Source organism: Lissotriton vulgaris, chromosome 5 (genome assembly GCF_964263255.1).
Source record: "Lissotriton vulgaris chromosome 5, aLisVul1.2, whole genome shotgun sequence".
NCBI lineage: Eukaryota > Metazoa > Chordata > Amphibia > Caudata > Salamandridae > Lissotriton > Lissotriton vulgaris.
Window position 1 is genome coordinate 852,324,914 of NC_141693.1, and position 18,479 is coordinate 852,343,392.

The following is an 18,479-nucleotide window of genomic DNA, read 5'->3' on the forward strand; positions in this document are numbered from 1 at the left end:
TCAGCTAGATGTTCCCTCCCAAACCTTCATCAAGGTTTCTGAGGTCTGCTAGAAGCAACCCAAAATAAAACTAAGCATGAGTACGCTAACACCCTATAGGCTTCCCTCTACCAGAATCAACTACATTTAAAAGAGTAAAAAATCGTTGCTTTTAGACTCTAAAAAACACTACACTCTGACCACAATAGGTTGAATGCATTAAGCCCAAAGCCTTAAGTTACACCACACATTGAACAGGAGAAAATGTTGTAATTACAGGGTAGCCTAACCCCCCTCCAGATTTTTTCCTTGACTGTTTTTGCTGGCTGTAGAACCCTGTGCATTTTACCCCTGCTAACCAGAGCTAAAGTGCATGTGCACTTCTTTGAACATGAAGTGGCATATTTCAAATTGACATGTTTAACGTATCTGTAAGTCTGTAGTACATGGTTCAAAGTGCACCCAGGGCAGTTAATTTAAATGTTACAAGTGGACAAAATCGCAGAATGTGCCATCCACTACAGGGGCAGTGTAACATTACTCTAGGCCTACCCTCTGTAACCTGGCACTGCAGTTCTAAACTGCAAATTTAGCTTGTCAAAATAACCTCTGTTGATAGTCTTAAACCTTCCTTTTAAATATGAATGTTAACCCTATTTAGACCTTATTGCCCATAAGGCAGGGTGCATGCATGTCACCTGGATCACCGTTTGTACCGACAGAGTCACCCCATTGAAACACACAGAATCCAACAAGACCTCCAAGCATGCCAGTTGGTACACCCCAGAACTCAGAACCACCAAGTGCAACTGCCACCAACTGGATAAATGATGGTGCACCACTAATAACCCCACAGACAGAGCATCTCACAAACCAGCCCTCAGCAACTATCACCAGCACATCAAGGAAGCCAAGAAAACAGCCATCACCTCCTGCATTGCCTCATCACCTCCCACATCGACTCCACAGCCAATCACACATAGAAGCTCTTCAAAATAATTAAAGAATGTACTAATCCAAACGCTACAAGAACTCTGTGACACCACTCTGTGACATCCTCTCAGACTGCTTCCACAGCAAAATCACCATCGATAACAATTTCAACCTCCATCCCGCAACCCTCAACCGCAATGGCCTCAATCAACCAACAAACATCAGCCTAACCATTATCACCTGGTCTCCACTCACCACCCTGACCACCTCAGCTATCATGTCTTCCATCCACTCGGTGTGCCCACCGACCCCTGCCCCCACCACTTATACAATCTTGCAATGAACCCAATCAGCACACAACTTGACAGCATCCTCAACTCCTCCATCTCCACAGCAACCTTCCCGGACCGATGAAAACATGCATATGTCAGAAGCTCTCCTAATGAAAGCCTCTACCAACCCCAGAGATCTAAAAAAAATATTGTCCAATCTCCCTGCTTCCCTACCTGGCCAAAGTACTCAAGAAAGCCATTAACCAGCAGCTCACTGAATTCCTGGAACAAAACCAAATACAGGATGCCTCATAAATGAGACCAAGCTGATTGCCACACAGACACCCTCAGAACACTCATCAACCTCACAGAAACTGTGGCCCTGATGCTCTTGATCTCTCTGTGCATTCAACACCATCTCCCACAACACCCACATCCACAAACTCAACAACATAGGCATACAGCAAGACGCCATCAAGTGGATTGACACTTTCCTTACAGAATGCACACAGAGCACCTGGCTGCCTCCCTTAACCTCAGCACCTAAAGACATCAAATGTGACGCTCCACAAAGGATCATTCCTCAGCCCCACCCTGTCAAACATCTACATGACCCACCTCACAGATGGCATCAGATCCCACAGATTCAACATATTCTCCTATGCAGATGACACTCAACTAATTCTCTCGCTCACCGAAGACCCCTCCAACACCAAAACCAACTTCTGCAACACCATGACCAACATAGCCAAATGGATGAGTGACAACTGCCTCCAACTCAACTCTGACAAGACTGAAGTACTGATCTTGGGGAAGAACACCTCTGCATGGGACCCCAGCTGGTGACCTGTAGAACTCGGATCTACACAATGCCAACTGAGCATGCATGCAACCTTGTCATCATCCTCGACAGCCAACTGACCATGAAATGACAAGTCAACGCATTTGCCTCCTCCTGCTTGCACACACTTATCATGCTCCACAGAATCTTCTGATGGATCCCAATCAACCACAGAAAGACCGTCACTCAGGCCCTCATCATTAGGTGCCTCAACTACAGAAATGCCCTCTATGCTGGAATCTCCACCCAGCTCCTCAGACTCCAGAGCACACAGAACATTGCAGCCAGACTCATCCTGGACCTCCCCAAATAAACTCACATTGCACCCCACCTGAGAGACCTCCACTGGCTCCATATCCAGAAGAGATGCTAGTTTAGGATTCTCAAGCATGCCTACGAAGAGCCCCCACAACTTTGGACCTGCCAGCATAAACCATTGACTGAACTTCCACCAACCCCCCAGACAACTGTGCTTCCCTTCACTCGCCACAGGCTCTGCATAGGGGAAGAAGGGTTTCACCACATTGAATTTAGGCATTGTGGGGATGTTTGCTGTAAGGTACACAGGACATGCTGCAAAAGAGGGATTGGTTGCCCCTAGGAATTTTTATCCAATTGGTTAGGGAGGGGCTGAGAATCACCCGCATCCACAGGCATAAATGTGGTATCCCATGCACGTTTCTCAGAGCACTTTGTGGATCCGTGGAAGAACAGAAGACTATTGGACCTGCTGTAGGTGACATGAGAAGAGCCTAGAAGACTAGACCTGCTCTCCCTCTTGTACCCAGGATGAACAGTGGACTTCAGGGGTCATAAGGATGACCTCCAGTTCAGGCTACAGGAACACAAAATAAGATATAAGAGACCTTTCCTTCTATATTCCAGCTGTCCAGTTCCAACTAGATTTGCCCTGGACCCTGCTGCTGACCTCTGCTGGAGAATTCTTGACCTCAAGTGCTGCCCCCAAGGTTCTGTACCAATGGCTTGTGTCAAACTGTAGTCCTAACTTTTACTGAAACCTGGGACTTAGAAACTTTTTGGCTCCAAAGACCTTTGGAGGACCAGGATCAATCTAACAAGCTGATCCGATGAAGGTGTGTTGCCACTGGGCCAAAGATTAATTTTGCTGTTCCCCTCTGAGCTTTTCTACAGCAGCAAATCTTACTCAATGTGACCTCATGGAGAAGGCATCTGGCCCGTTGGAGCCCTCTCTGGCTATAGCCTGAAGCTTTGCCCTTCTGGAAGAATCTGAGCTTCAAGTCTGAAGGTAGATATTTTCACCGGGCAAAGGTGCAAAAAGTACTTGGTGTTTTCCCACCAAATGTCAGTGGCTCCACCAAGACCTTGTCCAGTTTCTATCCAACAACATTGAACCCTCTTCAAACACAGCCTGCTACCTTGCCCCACTGGGAGTTTTTGAATTCCATTTTGAAGTCTAAGGACCTCATTTAAATCTTGGCTGGTAGCCCGGACACTGATAGGGTGAAGAAGCAAATTAATCCATCACCCTTACCGAGGTGCCACTTGCATGATTTAGATATGACAACTGACCCATGAGACATTTCTAGTATTGGCAGGATCTGCTGACACAGTGGTTCCTGAAAATGCATTGTAAGGTTGACAGATGGCTCCGTCAGCATCATGGAGCCATATGGAGAACTTGCAATTTGTTTTTATTTTAAAAAAGAAAATCCCAAAGTTAGATTTTCCTTTTGAAAATAAAAATAATACGCTCCTCTCATGCCGAGTGGGACATTGTGCATTTTTCAATGCCACTGACCACCAGGTATGTGCTGATAGTGATGGGTATTGAAAAACTAATGAATGTCTGCTCATCTAATCTAGATGAGAGGACATATAGGCAAAGGGAAACAACCTTTAAAAAGCAGTCATTACATCGCACTACCTTTACATAGCAGTCTTACATCGCAACATTCTTTCCATCGCATGTCATTACAACGCAGCCATTACATTGCATGTCATTACAACGCATACCATTACTACGCATAGTACCCTTACACTGTCCAACACTTACTCTACTGTTGCACTCACTGGAGTTAGAATAGTAATTTTTACCCCTACACTATCCAACACTTACCCTATTGTTGCACTCACTGAAGTTAGAATAGTAATTTTTACCCCTACACTATCCAACACTCACCTTAAATGCAATGTAATGGTATGCATTGTAAAGGTATGATGCGATGTAATGGAATGCGTTGTAAGGTAGTTAATGAAAATATGATGTAATGGCATGCTACGTAAAAGAATGCGTTGTAAAGGATGTTGCTATGCAAAAGCTGCGTTGTAAAGGCATGCATTGTACATGTATGCGTAGTAACGTCATACATTCATAGGCAAACCTCCAAAAGCCCTTATGCCGTAGGGTCATCAGCGGAGTTAGACCACGGCAGAGACAGAGTAGTGTCAATCATCAGTAGACTATGAGCTGGCCAAATTTTAATCTGGCAGGCAGTCCAAAATGGTGTTTGGGAGGGAACTCTGTTGACATTGAGATCAAGTTCCCCCTCCGTCAATACTGAAATGAGGGTCTAAGTCCGAAGGTAAAACTTCTGACCTTGTCGAGCCTGACTTTTGTATCCAATTAATGCAGTATTGTGGCAGGCCTTAATTTGTGCTTAGGTACAGGTACAGGTCAAGCGCAAACAGATTACCACAGTTGACGCCTAATACTTTTTGGCTCTATTTTCACATTTAAACTTTAAAAATTCCAAGCTCAGGTCTACGGCATTGCAATTTTGTTTTTTTAATGTAATTTTATTTATTAAAACATTCCCTATTTTTCGAAATTAACTAGGAATTCTTCTTATGTTGTGTTTTTGATGTATTAATGTGTTGGTATTCCAGAAATAGTTCACACATTGACTCTAGGTTTTCTCTAAACCATAGCTACCAGGGGCTTGGGCTCAGATTAATTTAGTGACTCTAGGGGTTCAGCCTCTCAAAGATTGTGGATATTATTTGAAGTAGGTACTCACCCCCAATTTATACTCCAATGTCTTACACCTGCACAAAAGTAAAGGTTAGATGTGAATATGAAAGTCAATTAAATGAAGGGTTTATTGATTGGGACCAGTGCCTAATTTGTAAAAGAAAAAAAAGATATAAGTACCAGGGTCCTTCTCAGGCATCCACTGTAGCTTAGTAATGATTGCCCCTGTGACAGAGCAAAACAACTACTAACCATCACACTCATTCAAGTGTAACAATTTAGACAATTCCAGGCCACTGTAAGCTATGAGAATGACTCGGGCAGCAGGCAGGAGTAATATCTGATGTATATTGAACTATTAAATAGTAGTTGTGCTAGACACAGAGTGCCACCAATTGGCAGACTGTCATAAATAGTTGTGTTGATAGTTGGCAGTGCTGAGCACCAGGAAACCACTGACTCAAATTAGGCACTGCTTGGGATCATGGATTATTTGGATGGGTGTACTGGTTGAAAATGAATTGTTCATTTTCTCTGCTGAGCAGGTTGATGGTCATCAGATAACTAAATACATGGATGGATGGGTGGATTCTTATCTGGATTAAAAGACAATTCTAGATCCATCATTGCTTTCTCTTGTGGATAACAATTGGCAACTATCCTCCTTCTGTTACAATGCTACAAACTAATTGTAGTTTAGACTGTGCTGTGATATTGTACAAAAAACTTTCTACACAATGATTACTTGTTATGTATCAGGCCTTTCCTATATTATAGATTTCGGGTATTGCAGAAAAGTTGTTCATAATTACAGCTGCACTGAACATTTGTCAATTGTTTGCAGTTCTGGCAAGGTGAATCGAACATGTCAATTCTGTTGTCAGTCAAAATATTTATTGTGGGAGCATCTATGGTGACTACAGCAAGCATTGATCCTAAGAAGGAACCGCAAACAACCAACACTTGCCCAGTAATAACTTGTGGTGCCCCAGGAAACAATGGGCTGCCAGGGAGAGATGGAAGAGATGGCAGGGAAGGACCAAAAGGAGAAAAAGGAGACCCAGGTACGTGCATTTGAAAAAAAAATAGTTCTTCTAATGACTTTATAGATATGTCTATGTAATGGGGCAGTGGTAGTGGGAGTAACTGAGTCTGAGGCTTTGATTAAGGATTTCAAGGAAGGTTTTATTTTAATGTAAGCTTTTCTTCTTCTGCTTGTCAGTCTCTCACTAGCGAACACAGCAGGATCCATTTTTATATTCTTGAGGGGCTCCAGGATGTCTTCTCCTGTCAGGTTATAGCCTCGGGGCGGGCCACCGGTCCGGAAGCCCAAACGTAATGAGGGAGAGAAGAGAACAGAAAGAAAGGGTCACTGGGCCGTTCACTTCACGTCATTCAGTGGGACCGGGTGTGAGGGAAACCAAGTGCTCAGGTGACTTTTTACAGTGCTATCGAGTGCTCTGGTGCTCGTGAGGGGGGTGGGATGTTCACTTGACTATACAAAATTACACTAGTGGTCGGGTTACTCAGCTGGTTGCAGAGGCCGCCCCACCCAACCCGCTACCTTGCCCCGTACCTCTGAGAGCCACACTCCTCCTGCGGGAGCGTGGCGTGGCGGCTCGTGGGGTCGTTGGCCTCCTGGCTTGCTGGAATCGCCTGGGCTCGTCTCGTCCTCTCCGTCTAGGCTCTCCTCCAGGTTCCTCGATAGCACACTCCTTCTCCGGTCGCCGACACCTTCTTCCTCCGGGGATACTCCGCCCGTCCTCTTCCGGGGTCGTCCTTCTTTTGGCTCGGCTGGGCCAATGACGTCATTGGGGGGAGGGGCCTCGTCACTCTGAAAGGCACTGTTAAAGGCGCCCGGTCCCTTGTCTTCCTCGTCGTCCCAATTGAACCCGCAGTCCTTGGAAAGCCAATCGTCCTCTTGGCAGTGGGAATCGCGCTGTTGAGAGGGGAGAGACATTGGGGACAAGGGGGCCGCTGTCCACCAATCCAGGTCCGCCCTGTCACACACCTCCCCCCCTGGATTCTCCCGATCAGGGAGAGGAAAGACTCTTGAGAGAAAATCCGCATTCCCATTCTCTACACCTTTTTTATGCTGTACTGTAAAAGAGTAAGGCAGCAGGGATAGGAACCACCTGAGTACTCTAGGGTTGCGACTCTGGTTTTGGTACATCCATTTCAATGGAGCATGGTCCGTTTGAAGGATGAACGGCCGTCCCTCTAGATAATACTGCAGCTTGTCAATGGCCCATTTTATCGCTAAGCATTCCCGCTCCACTGTGGAATATTTGCACTCTCTAGGGAATAGTTTACGACTCGTGAACAGAACGGGGTGTTCAACGCCGTCATCGCCCAACTGAGACAGGACTGCCCCTATCCCTACATCTGATGCATCGGTAGCCAATATGAATGTTTTCCTGAAGTTGGGGGATTCTAGCACAGGAGCCGAGGTTATGATTGTCTTAAGTCCCTCGAATGCATTTTTGGCCGTCTGTGAGGGAGATTGGATTTCGCTGGGTTTTACGTCTTTTCGTAGAAGATCGGTGAGGGGGGTGGCTACCTCAGCAAATCGGGAAATGACGCGTCTGTAATAGCCAACCAGCCCTAGGAAGGCTCTTAACTCTTTTTTACAAGTCGGGAAGGCCGTGTTTTTGATTGCTTTCACCTTTTCCGCTTGTGGGGCAATGGTGCCATCACCCAGAACGAATCCCAAGTATTTCACCGTATTGAAGGCAGCCCGTGACTTCTTTGAATTGATGTGAAGACCGGCGTCTAGTAATGCCGTCAGAATGGTCTGTAAATGGCCCAGATGCTCTTGCCAGGTTTGGCTATAAATCACAATATCGTCCAAATAGGCTGAACTGATCGGTGGGATAGGGTTTTAGTACGTGGTTCATCAGCCGTTGGAATGTGGCAGGTGCCCCGTGCAGGCCGAAAGGAAGGACCGTGAATTCGTATAGTCCCTCGTCTGTAATGAAGGTGATCTTCTTTCGGTCCTCTTCACGGAGGGGCACCTGCCAGTACCCTCTTGTGAGGTCGAGGGTGGTGATATACACGGCGTCTCCTAGCTTTTTCACCAATTCATCGACCCGTGGGATAGGGTAGGCATCGAAGGTAGAGATGTCATTAAGGGCTCTGAAGTCCATGCAGAAGCGCTTGGATCCGTCAGGTTTGGGCACCATTACAATCGGGGAAGCCCAGTTACTTTTGGATGGGCGGATGACGCCGATTGTAACATATCCCTGACTTCTTTTCTTACAGCTTCCCGTCTAGCTGCGTGTATTCTGTACGGCCTTTGTTTTACTGTTTTCCCTGGGATGGTCTCAATGTGGTGCTCCACCAGGGTCGTCTTCCCCGGGAGATCCGAAAAGATCCTGGCAAAGGGGCGTAAAACCTTGTTCAGTTCATCCTTCTCTTTAACGGAGAGGGGGTCGTTTACAACGAGGCCCTGTATGGTAGACGACTGCTCTGGTTTTATGGGGACGGTCAGGTTGGTCCCCTTTGGTATGGGGCCTATCCTTTCTTCAGGAGGTTAATGTGATAACATTGGGTCTTGCTGGGTGATACCCGTAGTCTATATGTGGTACTTCCTATAGTATCCAGTATCTCATAAGGTCCTGTCCACTCGTTTTTCTTGGAGACGGATGGGAGTAGCACCAACGCCCATTCACCGACTTGGAGTCTTCTCAGCTTCTTTCCACGGTCGTCGTAGTACTTCTTCTGTCTCTCTTTTTGCTGCTCCAGGTTGGTGTACGCGAGGCTTCGGAGTTTACCCAGTTTTGACCTCAGTTGTAGGGTGTAGTCAAGTAGGGACTTTTGTTCCTGTTCATTTTTGGTCTCCCAGGCGTCCTTCGTCATCTCCAACAAAGACCTTGGGTGATGGCCATACAGCAGTTCAAAGGCTCAACAGCCTAAACTGCTTTGTTTTTGTGCCCTGAGGACATACAGGGCTAGTGGTAGCAAGCGATCCCAATCGGGACCCTCTAGGGACAGCATTTTCTTCAGAGTGGCCTTCAATGTCTGGTTATATCTCTCCACTAAACCGTCGGTCTGGGGATGATAGACCGACGTCCTTATGTGCCGGATGTCCAATGTCTTGCAGACCTCTTTCATCAAACGGGAGGTAAAAGGTGTGCCCTGGTCGGTTAGGACCTCTTTGGGAAAGCCTACTCGGGCAAACAATTCCAAAAACTTCTCGGCAATGTTGGTCGTTGTGGGGGTTCTTAGAGGAAATGCCTCAATGAACCTGATGGCGTAGTCCACTATTACGAGGGCATATAGATACCCTCTCAATGACTTTGGTAGTGAACCGATTAAATCCATTTCCACGCATTCGAAAGGAACACCGATGATGGGCATGGGCTGTAAGGGGGCTGCCGGTGGGTGGTGGGTGTTCCTTCTTTGGCAAATATCGCACTTCGCACAATAGTTCTGTACGTCTTTATAGACTCCCGGCCAGTAAAAATAGTGCAAGATGCTGTCTGTAGTCTTTTCCTTCCCTGAGTGACCAGCAGTGAGGTGGGCATGTGCGAAAAACAAAACCTGTTCACGGAAGGACACAGGCACTAATAATTGGAGACGTCCCCCTTCTTCCGCTTCCCGGTACAGCAGGTTTCTTTGGATCACAAAACGTGGGCATCTTTGGGTCTGTGAGCTGTGGTGCAAGTGGGCATTCTCCCAGGCGTTGTACAAGGTTCTATCATTTGTCTGAGCAAACCTGAAACTACGGTCTATGACCCAGGGTTCTGGGGTTATGAGGGTCGCGTTGGGTCCCCCTCCCGCCTGGAGCTGTCTATCTAGGGTTCTCCTAAACAAGTCAAGGAACTCGGGATTGTCTACCCCTAATATGATGTCTTCCGGAAGGTAATCAACCACCCCTACTCTCACTATACAGGTGTCTTTCTGGTTTGGGCTTAAGGAGACCTGAGCTAGCGGGTATGGCTTGACATCACCATGTACACACCGAATGTACACTAGAGACTCGGGAACATATTGACTGGGATGAATAAAGCGTTCTTGGACCACTGACTGTCTGCACCCAGAATCTAGGAGGGCTTTAACCACATAGCCATTCATCCTCATACTCACATAGAAATAGGACCCCAATTCGGCTGAATAGAGCACTGTTTTGGGCAGGTGCCCTACTTCCATTGGTTCTTCTTGGATACGCTTCCTGAGGCATAACCGGGCGATGTGACCCCACTCGCCACAGTCAAAACATTGGGGTCCACGCGTTATTGGGGAGTCCATCCTCGGTGGTCAAGGTCTAAATGGCTCTATCAGGGCTTTTGGTTTTTTTTCCAGTTTGGGTGGGGGCATGTTCTTTTTTGTTTTCTCGTGGTCCCACCCTGAGATCCGGGGCTGGGCTCGTGCATAGTTCGCCGCCATTTCTATGGCCTGTTCGATGGTAAGCCCCGAGTGTTGGCGTAACCACCTTTGCGAGCCATAGGGAAGAGCCTCCATGAACTGCTCTAAGTAGATCTTCGCCATCACTTCTTCTTTTGTGCTGGATTCGGGCTTCAGCCATTTATCAGCAGCCATTTTAAGCCTAAAAAACAAAGTCTTGGGGTTTTCATTAGGGCTTCCTTTTTCTTTCCGGAAGCGTACCCTGTAGGCTTCAGGATCTAAGCCCAAATGATCTAAGATAACTCTCTTAATCAGTGGGTAGGGGGCATTGCCAATGGGGTCGGCCACCTGATAGGCAAACTGCACCTCGCCTGTCAGCAGCGGAGCTAGAAAAAAGGGCCATTTTTCCTCCGGCCACCCCAATGCACGAGCGGCTCGCTCGAAGTTCAGTAGGAAGGCGTCAGGATCTTCTCCGTGTACGTATTTTTGTAGGGCAATCCCCGAAGGGTTTGGGACATGGATCCTACCCTCTACAGGTGCAGCCACGATTGGGGTTGGTATGTTCTTCTGAAGACCTTCTAGATGAGCTGCGAAGGTATTCTGGAACAGTTCGCAGTCGGCTTGCGCTGAGGTGAGCTGTCGCTCAACTGCCCACTCGAGTTTTTCCTGCCCCTTTATAATGTGTTGGATCAGGGCGTCCATCTCGGTATCACAGATGGGCTGCGGTGTTAATCCCACTTCTGACACCAGTTGTAATGGGGCAGGGGTAGTGGGAGTAACTGAGTCTGAGGCTTTGATTAAGGATTTCAAGGAAGGTTTTATTTTAATGTAAGCTTTTCTTCTTCTGCTTGTCAGTCTCTCCCTAGCGAACACAGCAGGATCCGTTTTTATATTCTTGAGGGGCTCCAGGATGTCTTCTCCTGTCAGGTTATAGCCTCGGGGCGGGCCACCGGTCCAGAAGCCCAAACGTAATGAGGGAGAGAAGAGAACAGAAAGAAAGGGTCACTGGGACGTTCACTTCACGTCATTCAGTGGGACCGGGTGCGAGGGAAACCAAGTGCTCAGGTGACTTTGTACAGTGCTATCGAGTGCTCTGGTGCTAGTGAGGGGGGTGGGATGTTCACTCGACTATACAAAATTACACTAGTGGTCGGGTTACTCAGCTGGTTGCAGACGCCGTCCCACCCAACCCGCTACCTTGCCCCGTACCTCTGAGAGCCACACTCCTCCTGCGGGAGCGTGGCGGGTGGCTCGTGGGGTCGTTGGCCTCCTGGCTTGCTGGAATCCCCTGGGCTCGTCTCGTCCTCTCCGTCTAGGTTCTCCTCCAGGTTCCTCGATAGCACATTCCTTCTCCGGTCGTCGATACCGTCTTCCGCCGGGTATACTCCGTCCGTCCTCTTCCGGGGTCGTCCTTCTTTTGTCTCGGCTGGGCCAATGACGTCAGTGGGGGGAGGAGCCTTGTCACTCTGAAAGGCGCTGTTAAAGGCGCCCGGTCCCTTGTCTTCCTCGTCGTCCCAATTGAACCCACAGTCCTTGGAAAGCCAATCGTCCTCTTGGCAGTGGGAATCGCGCTGTTGAGAGGGGAGATCTTTTTAATAATAACAAGGGAACCCAAAAGGTACCTAGGGACCATGGGCAAACTATCTTTTTTGAGAAAACAATGGTCCCTAGGACCGTTGTTTTCTCAAAAAAAAAGTTGAGAGGGGAGAGACATTGGTGACAAGGGGGCCACTGTCCACCAATCCAGGTCCGCCCCGTCACAGTCTATTTGTACCTTTTGATGACAGAAAGACACACTCCATGACTATGATCACTCTCTCTCATCAAGATGTCATCAGTGGCCGCCACCAAACAACAGTGTAAAATATCAGGCAAACACCCAGAAATGTGCCTAGAAACGACACCAGAATAAACTTTCAGATCTGCACAGCAGTTGACAGGCTCCCATCAAGGTAGAACACTTCCAACAAATGCTCCGGAGCAAGTCTTCATCCTGCACAATAGGGCTGGTTCACGGTACTGTGAAACCCATGGCAAAATATTGACTTGTGCATCCTCGCCCTGTCCTAATTCCGAACCTCATATTGTTCAGCAAGAAGTGGAGAGAGGCCTATGACGGTTCTGAGTGAGAAGATGAAATGACAGGAGAAATGCCTCCTGAGAGAGACAGATTGTGAAGAAAAGGTGTGTATGTGGATATTTGTGTATGTGTTTTGTAAAAGAGAAGGAGAGGGAGCTGCGAGAGAGACCGGAGAGAAAAGTTAAAAAGACAACTGTGTTTGCGCTTAGGTGGGTGTGCAGGGGTGGGTGGGTGCACGTGTGTGTGTGTGTGCGAGAGAGAGAATGAGAGGGAACTACAGCAAAGACAAGAAAGACAGGTCCTTAATCGACAGATATAATAGCGAACCAAAGCAGAGAGGACAAAAGGTTTCTAAATAGTGAGGAGGGAAAGTGACAGCTGTGTGTGAAAGGGGAGAGAGAGGGGGAACAAGAGAAAAAGACAACAGAGAATGAGAGACTGAGATGAAAAAGACAACAGCTTTAAGGAACATCCAGAAGATGGAGCAGGAGAAAAAAAGAAGACACCAGAAGTTGAGTGTGTTTGTGAGAGAGTAGCCGAGATGGTAAAGAGGCAAGTGTGAAGGACAAAGGATTTGAAAGAGATAGGCGAGGAGGCGGCACAAAGAAAGATCAAGAGAGAAAAGAAAACCAGTGACCCAGACACAGGTGATATTGAAACAAATAGAGAAGACAATAAGAGGTAAGAGATAGACACAGGAGAGGAGAGGCAGCAGGGGATTAGAAGGCATGTGTTTCACAGGTAGCTTTCAGCTGCTGAGAGCAGTTGAAAACATCAGTGAACCAGCGCTGAAGCACCGATTCCTGTATGTTATTCCCTCGAGTTGTAATCTCCGTTATTTGCCTAACCACGGAATAACCAGTGTTCCTGGTAATGGCAGGTCTGGGGGATTATTTGGGGCCACTGATAATCGCGGCCAAAGTTTTAATCAGTCTCTACTGTTGAGTGGGAATGGGGCTCAGGGCTAGCAGCAGCAATAACATGAAAGAATCAAGCAAATGAGGAGCACAACCAGCCGAAACTGGACTGGAGTAATATTCTCATGTGCATTTTGTTTTACACGGATTATACCTGTGCCACATGTATTTCTGACTGTATGCCTCTTTTTTATTTCTAACTAATAAAAACTACTTGAACAACAAAAAAGCTTTTAACACCTTCGCTGCTAGGTGTTTTCCCCTCCGGTGCTGGATGATGCCCATTTCCCATTGTTTCATGACGAGCTCAGCTCGTCATCGGCACAGCTCAACCGTGCATCATGACGAGCTGAGCTCGTCATCAGCATCGAAAGGGTTAATGATGGGATGTGTATTCATGTGCCAATGCGTGCCTGTCTGTGTGTGCATGCGTCAGCTATTTTCTTTTTTGTTTTTTGCTTTTTAAAAGGGAAAATTTTAGTATGTTAGGCTCACTAATACGGTTGGGGATATAAGCAAAAAACATTCCCAAATACATAAACTGTCACAGTAAAATGGATGTAGCCATCTCCAGCATGATATGATAGCCATGTGCACATTGACAAATATAATCTGGAACATGTACAATCTACATTTTCTGTGAGGCAAAACAATGTGTACATTTTATAGTAAAAGTAGTTGTACATTCTTTAGAATATGGATTGCATTTTCCTTGTCAGTTTCACCATCATCTGTTTTTTTGGGTACTAAGATGTGCTTAAAAGTTTTTTAAGATGTACTTCAATAAAGCAGTTTAGTCTCGTTATGGCATAGGGACAGTCAACCATGATTTGTTTCTGTGAGAAGATGTGTCATCCCTCAACTGATGTGGACTCCACTCCTGTGTACATTCTCTTTTGAAGAGTTACAACATTTTCCTCCATATCGAGATTTTAGAGCCAAATAGATCTCCCGGACAGCCATCCATAAAAGGATGTAAAGGTCCATTCGCTTTTGAGGCTTCGCCCGATACAAGACCCAAGAGCACAGTCTGGCCCTTTCTAGAAGGTTTGGTGACTTCAAGTACCTTCGGAAATCAGTGTAGGAGAGGAGGATCAGCTCCTTATAGTTACCCCCACTTGTTGCTGAGGTTTCACTGTTTTCGACTTAGTCATGGCTGGGATCATGCTATCCAGGACTCCAGCCTAGCTGATTTCTCTCCAAACTGATTGCATGTACTTTAGGTACACTCAGATTGGATTCTGGGATACCCTTATACATCCCTAGTATATGGTATACTATGTACCTAGGGCATAGGTACCCCAGAGGCCTCCCAGGGGCTGCAGCATGTATTATGCCACCCCTGAGAGACCACTCAAACTGACACCACAGGTAAGCCACTGCAGCCTGTGCAAGGTGGTTCATGCACCCCTTACTTAGATATAGGTTCACTATATCTACCTTATATCACTGCACATATAAAACTATCAGTCACCCCTATGCTAGGCCTTATCAATCCTGAAGGCAGGGTGATGGGTTTTATGTGAGAGGGTGCTCATGCATGAGCAGAGCCACTCTGCAGCCTTCGGAACCTATTCTCCGGGGTTGGTCTGTGATGCAGCCAACCATATACTCTTAAGGGCATTATAACCTCTCCTAAGGGCATTATCAGCTCTCGGCCGAGTGTAGACGCCGAGGGCTGGTTGTTTCCAACTTTGGCGGCCATATTGGGTGGGGGCTGGTGAGTGACGCGCTCTAGCAGCGGTCATAAAGGGCCCTGGGAGCCACCGTTCGTATTGTCAAACAGCTGCTTATTTCCCTCCTGAGGCGGAAGCCGGGAGGTCTCTCTCCTATTCTTTGCACAGTGCGCTTTTAGCGTATCATTGTTTTTAAAACTGCTCGTATTTTATTTCATTTTGCTCGCATTGTCTGCATCTATCACGCTTGATTTAAAAGGCGTGTAGAGACTTCCCATGTACTTTAATCCGCTTTCTGTACCTCTCCCCCCTCCCCCTGCCCCCGGTCAGCTCTCGGCCGAGTGTAGACGCCGAGGGCTGGTTGTTTCCAACTTTGGCGGCCATATTGGGTGGGGGCTGGTGAGTGACGCGCTCTAGCAGCGATCATAAAGAACAGCCTTGACTCCGCGCAGCGGACGCTTTCAGCGGACGCGCCGGACCTGCGCCGGAGTCGTGCCAGAGTCATGCCCGTCTGCGCCTGTCCGAGCCCAGACGAGCCTAGGGCCAGCCACTCTGCCGATTTTAGCAGGTACCCCACGCACTTATTCTAGAGATGCATTACTTCGCTTGCGCTCCTTGTCACTTTCACATTGTACCCTGTTTAAGACGGACCCTTTACCTTTTACTTACTGTGCTTTATGCCACCCCCCTAACCAAGTAGCGGTAAAACACACACTACGCCTAGGTCTCTTGAATTGTAGATCCCTCCCCAGGCATTTGCTTGAGGTTAATCTCCTCATTTTAGAACAGGAGTTAGACATCCTGTTTCTAACAGAAACATGGCTTATGCAGGGCTCAGAAGCAGATATGGTTAACGCCCTTTCCCCTGGCTTTCTTATCCTCTCCCAGGATCGACCGTTGGGTCGAGGAGGAGGCGTCGCCATTCTGTATAAGAACTCACTGACCTGCAGAACCCAGAAAGGCGAGGTGGAAGACTGTGAGAGCTGTAAGTTCTCCTTCCAAATCTCACCTACTGTTGCAATGTCAGGGCTGTTAGTTTATCGCCCCCCAGGAGATATTGGAAATTTCACCAGTTCTCTTATAGAAACGGTAATGGTTTGTGCTGCTTCTGCCAAAAATTTCATTACCCTGGGAGACCTCAATCTCCACTTTGATGACCAGGAAGACCGGTTGGCGACTGCCCTCCTATATGACCTTAAAACCTATGGGGTTGACCTCATAAATTTGGAGCCTACCCATAACAAAGGCCATTTGTTAGATCCCATCTTTGCAAATATTCCCACCATGAAAGCAGCCCCCCCTATCCCCCTGCCATGGACGGATCACCTTCTGATCCCTTTTACCTGGGAAACTAAATCTGAGAGCATCCCCCCCTCTAGTGTTGGTGCACCAGATAGACCTTGGGCCAGGCTATCAGTAGAAAATTTCTCTCATAGCCTGGAAGCCTCACGCCCACTACTTTCAGAGGACCCTGTCTTAGCCGAAGCAGACCTTTATAGGTGGATGTCGAACACTCTAGACGCCGTCCTCCCTATGAGATCGACAGGAATAAAGGAGAAAAGACTACACACCGCCCCTTGGTACACACCTGAGCTGAGGGTTATGCGGAGGGCATGCAAAAAATTAGAGCGTGCCTGGAGAAAAAACTGGGAAGTAGCTAGTAAGATGGAATACCGAACGGCAATGAGGAGCTATAAGCTCTCCATCCGGCTAGCTAAAACTGAGGAGAAAATTAGCAATGCCTCCAACTCCTCAAGAGAAACCTTCTTGGTGGTCAAAGAACTTTTGAGGGTTCCTACTCCTTCTGCTCCCACGGAGAATTTGGAAGTCAAATGCAATAATCTAGCAGAGTACTTCCACACAAAAATTGAAAAAATTCTTATCTCCCTACCCCAGTCCAAGATAGGACCTGAGCCGTTGGAGGATGAGGGTCTTCCTCAGATGATCTTGGAATCCTTTGGGCCAGTCACTAAGGATGAAGCCCTTAAAGTCCTATGCTCCATTAAGAGTGGCTCCCCCCGGGATGTTGCCCCCATGAGGATTCTTAAACAGGTTGCCCCTTCCATTGTGGAGCCCATCACCGAAGTCATCAACGCCTCATTAGGCGCGGGTATTGTCCCACCCAATTGGAAGAGTGCAATAGTGAAAGCCCTCCTAAAAAAACCCAACCCTAGATCCCCTAGATATGGCTAATTACAGGCCCATCTCGCTCCTCCCAGGACTTAGTAAAATCACAGAAAAATTGGTTAATTCTCAGTTATCTAATTTCCTTGAGTCCAATGGTGTGTTAAGAAGCTCCCAAACAGGCTTTTGCCCGGGCCAAGGCACTGACACCGCCTTGCTGGCAGTCACGGAGGAGGCGCGCTGCATTTTGGATTCGGGGGGATCAGTGGCAGTGATCCTCCTGGACCTTAGTGCAGCGTTCGACACTGTTAACCATCGAGTGTTACTCCAGCGACTGTCAGACGCTGGAGTGAGGGGGACAGCGCTGAACTGGCTCAGGTCATTCCTCAGCGAAAGATCTTTCCAGGTTTGGGAAGGGGGCGCACGATCGGCATCCACCCACCTCCATTGTGGCGTGCCCCAGGGCTCCTCCCTGAGTCCTACACTATTTAACGTGTACATGGCTCCCTTGGAGGATGCGGTGGCTCTATTTAACATCAAGATCGTGAGCTACACCGATGACACCCAAGTGGTGTTTGCCCTCTCCCATCCATGGACAACTCCCAGACACTTCATGCCTGCCTGTCAAAAGTCTATTCTTGGATGGGGGACTCAGCACTAAAACTGAATGGGTCCAAAACGGAGATAATGCTGATGGGACCAAAAACTCCCTCTCTCCCCTGCTTGGCCTGGCCCAGCTGCCTAGGACCACCTCCTGAACCAAAGGCTGAGATCAAGAGCCTGGGCATTTGGTTGGAACGAGATCTTTCCTTCAGAACCCAGGCCTCTAACCTAGCGGGTGTCTGTTTTGGTCTCCTCCGATCGGTACGCAAGGCACTACCTCTGATTCCTTTTCTATCTCGGAAGCTCTTAATCCAGGGTCTGATCATGTCTAGGTTAGACTTCAGCAATGCGATCTACCTCGGTGCTCCGGAGATCACTCTGAACAGACTCCAACAAGTTCAGAATGCGGCAGCACGAATGCTATACAACATCCCCATGTCTCGTTCAGCTAAACCAGCACTGAGGGCGTTACACTGGCTGCCAATACGGGAAAGGGTGAAATTTAAATCCCTTTGCCTCGCGCACAAAATCTTGCAAGGCAAAGGCCCTCCCGTCCTTCAAAAGATGGTGATCCCGTATAAAGCCAGCAGAACTTTACGCTCAGACCAGCAACATCTGACTGTTGTCCCTAGGGTAAAAAAGGCCCGATCAGGAGGAAGGAGATTCTCCGTTAATGTCGCCACCCTTTGGAATGCCCTCCCTCTATGTCTACGCGCGGAACCTTGTCTTCTGCGCTTTCGAAAACAACTGAAAAC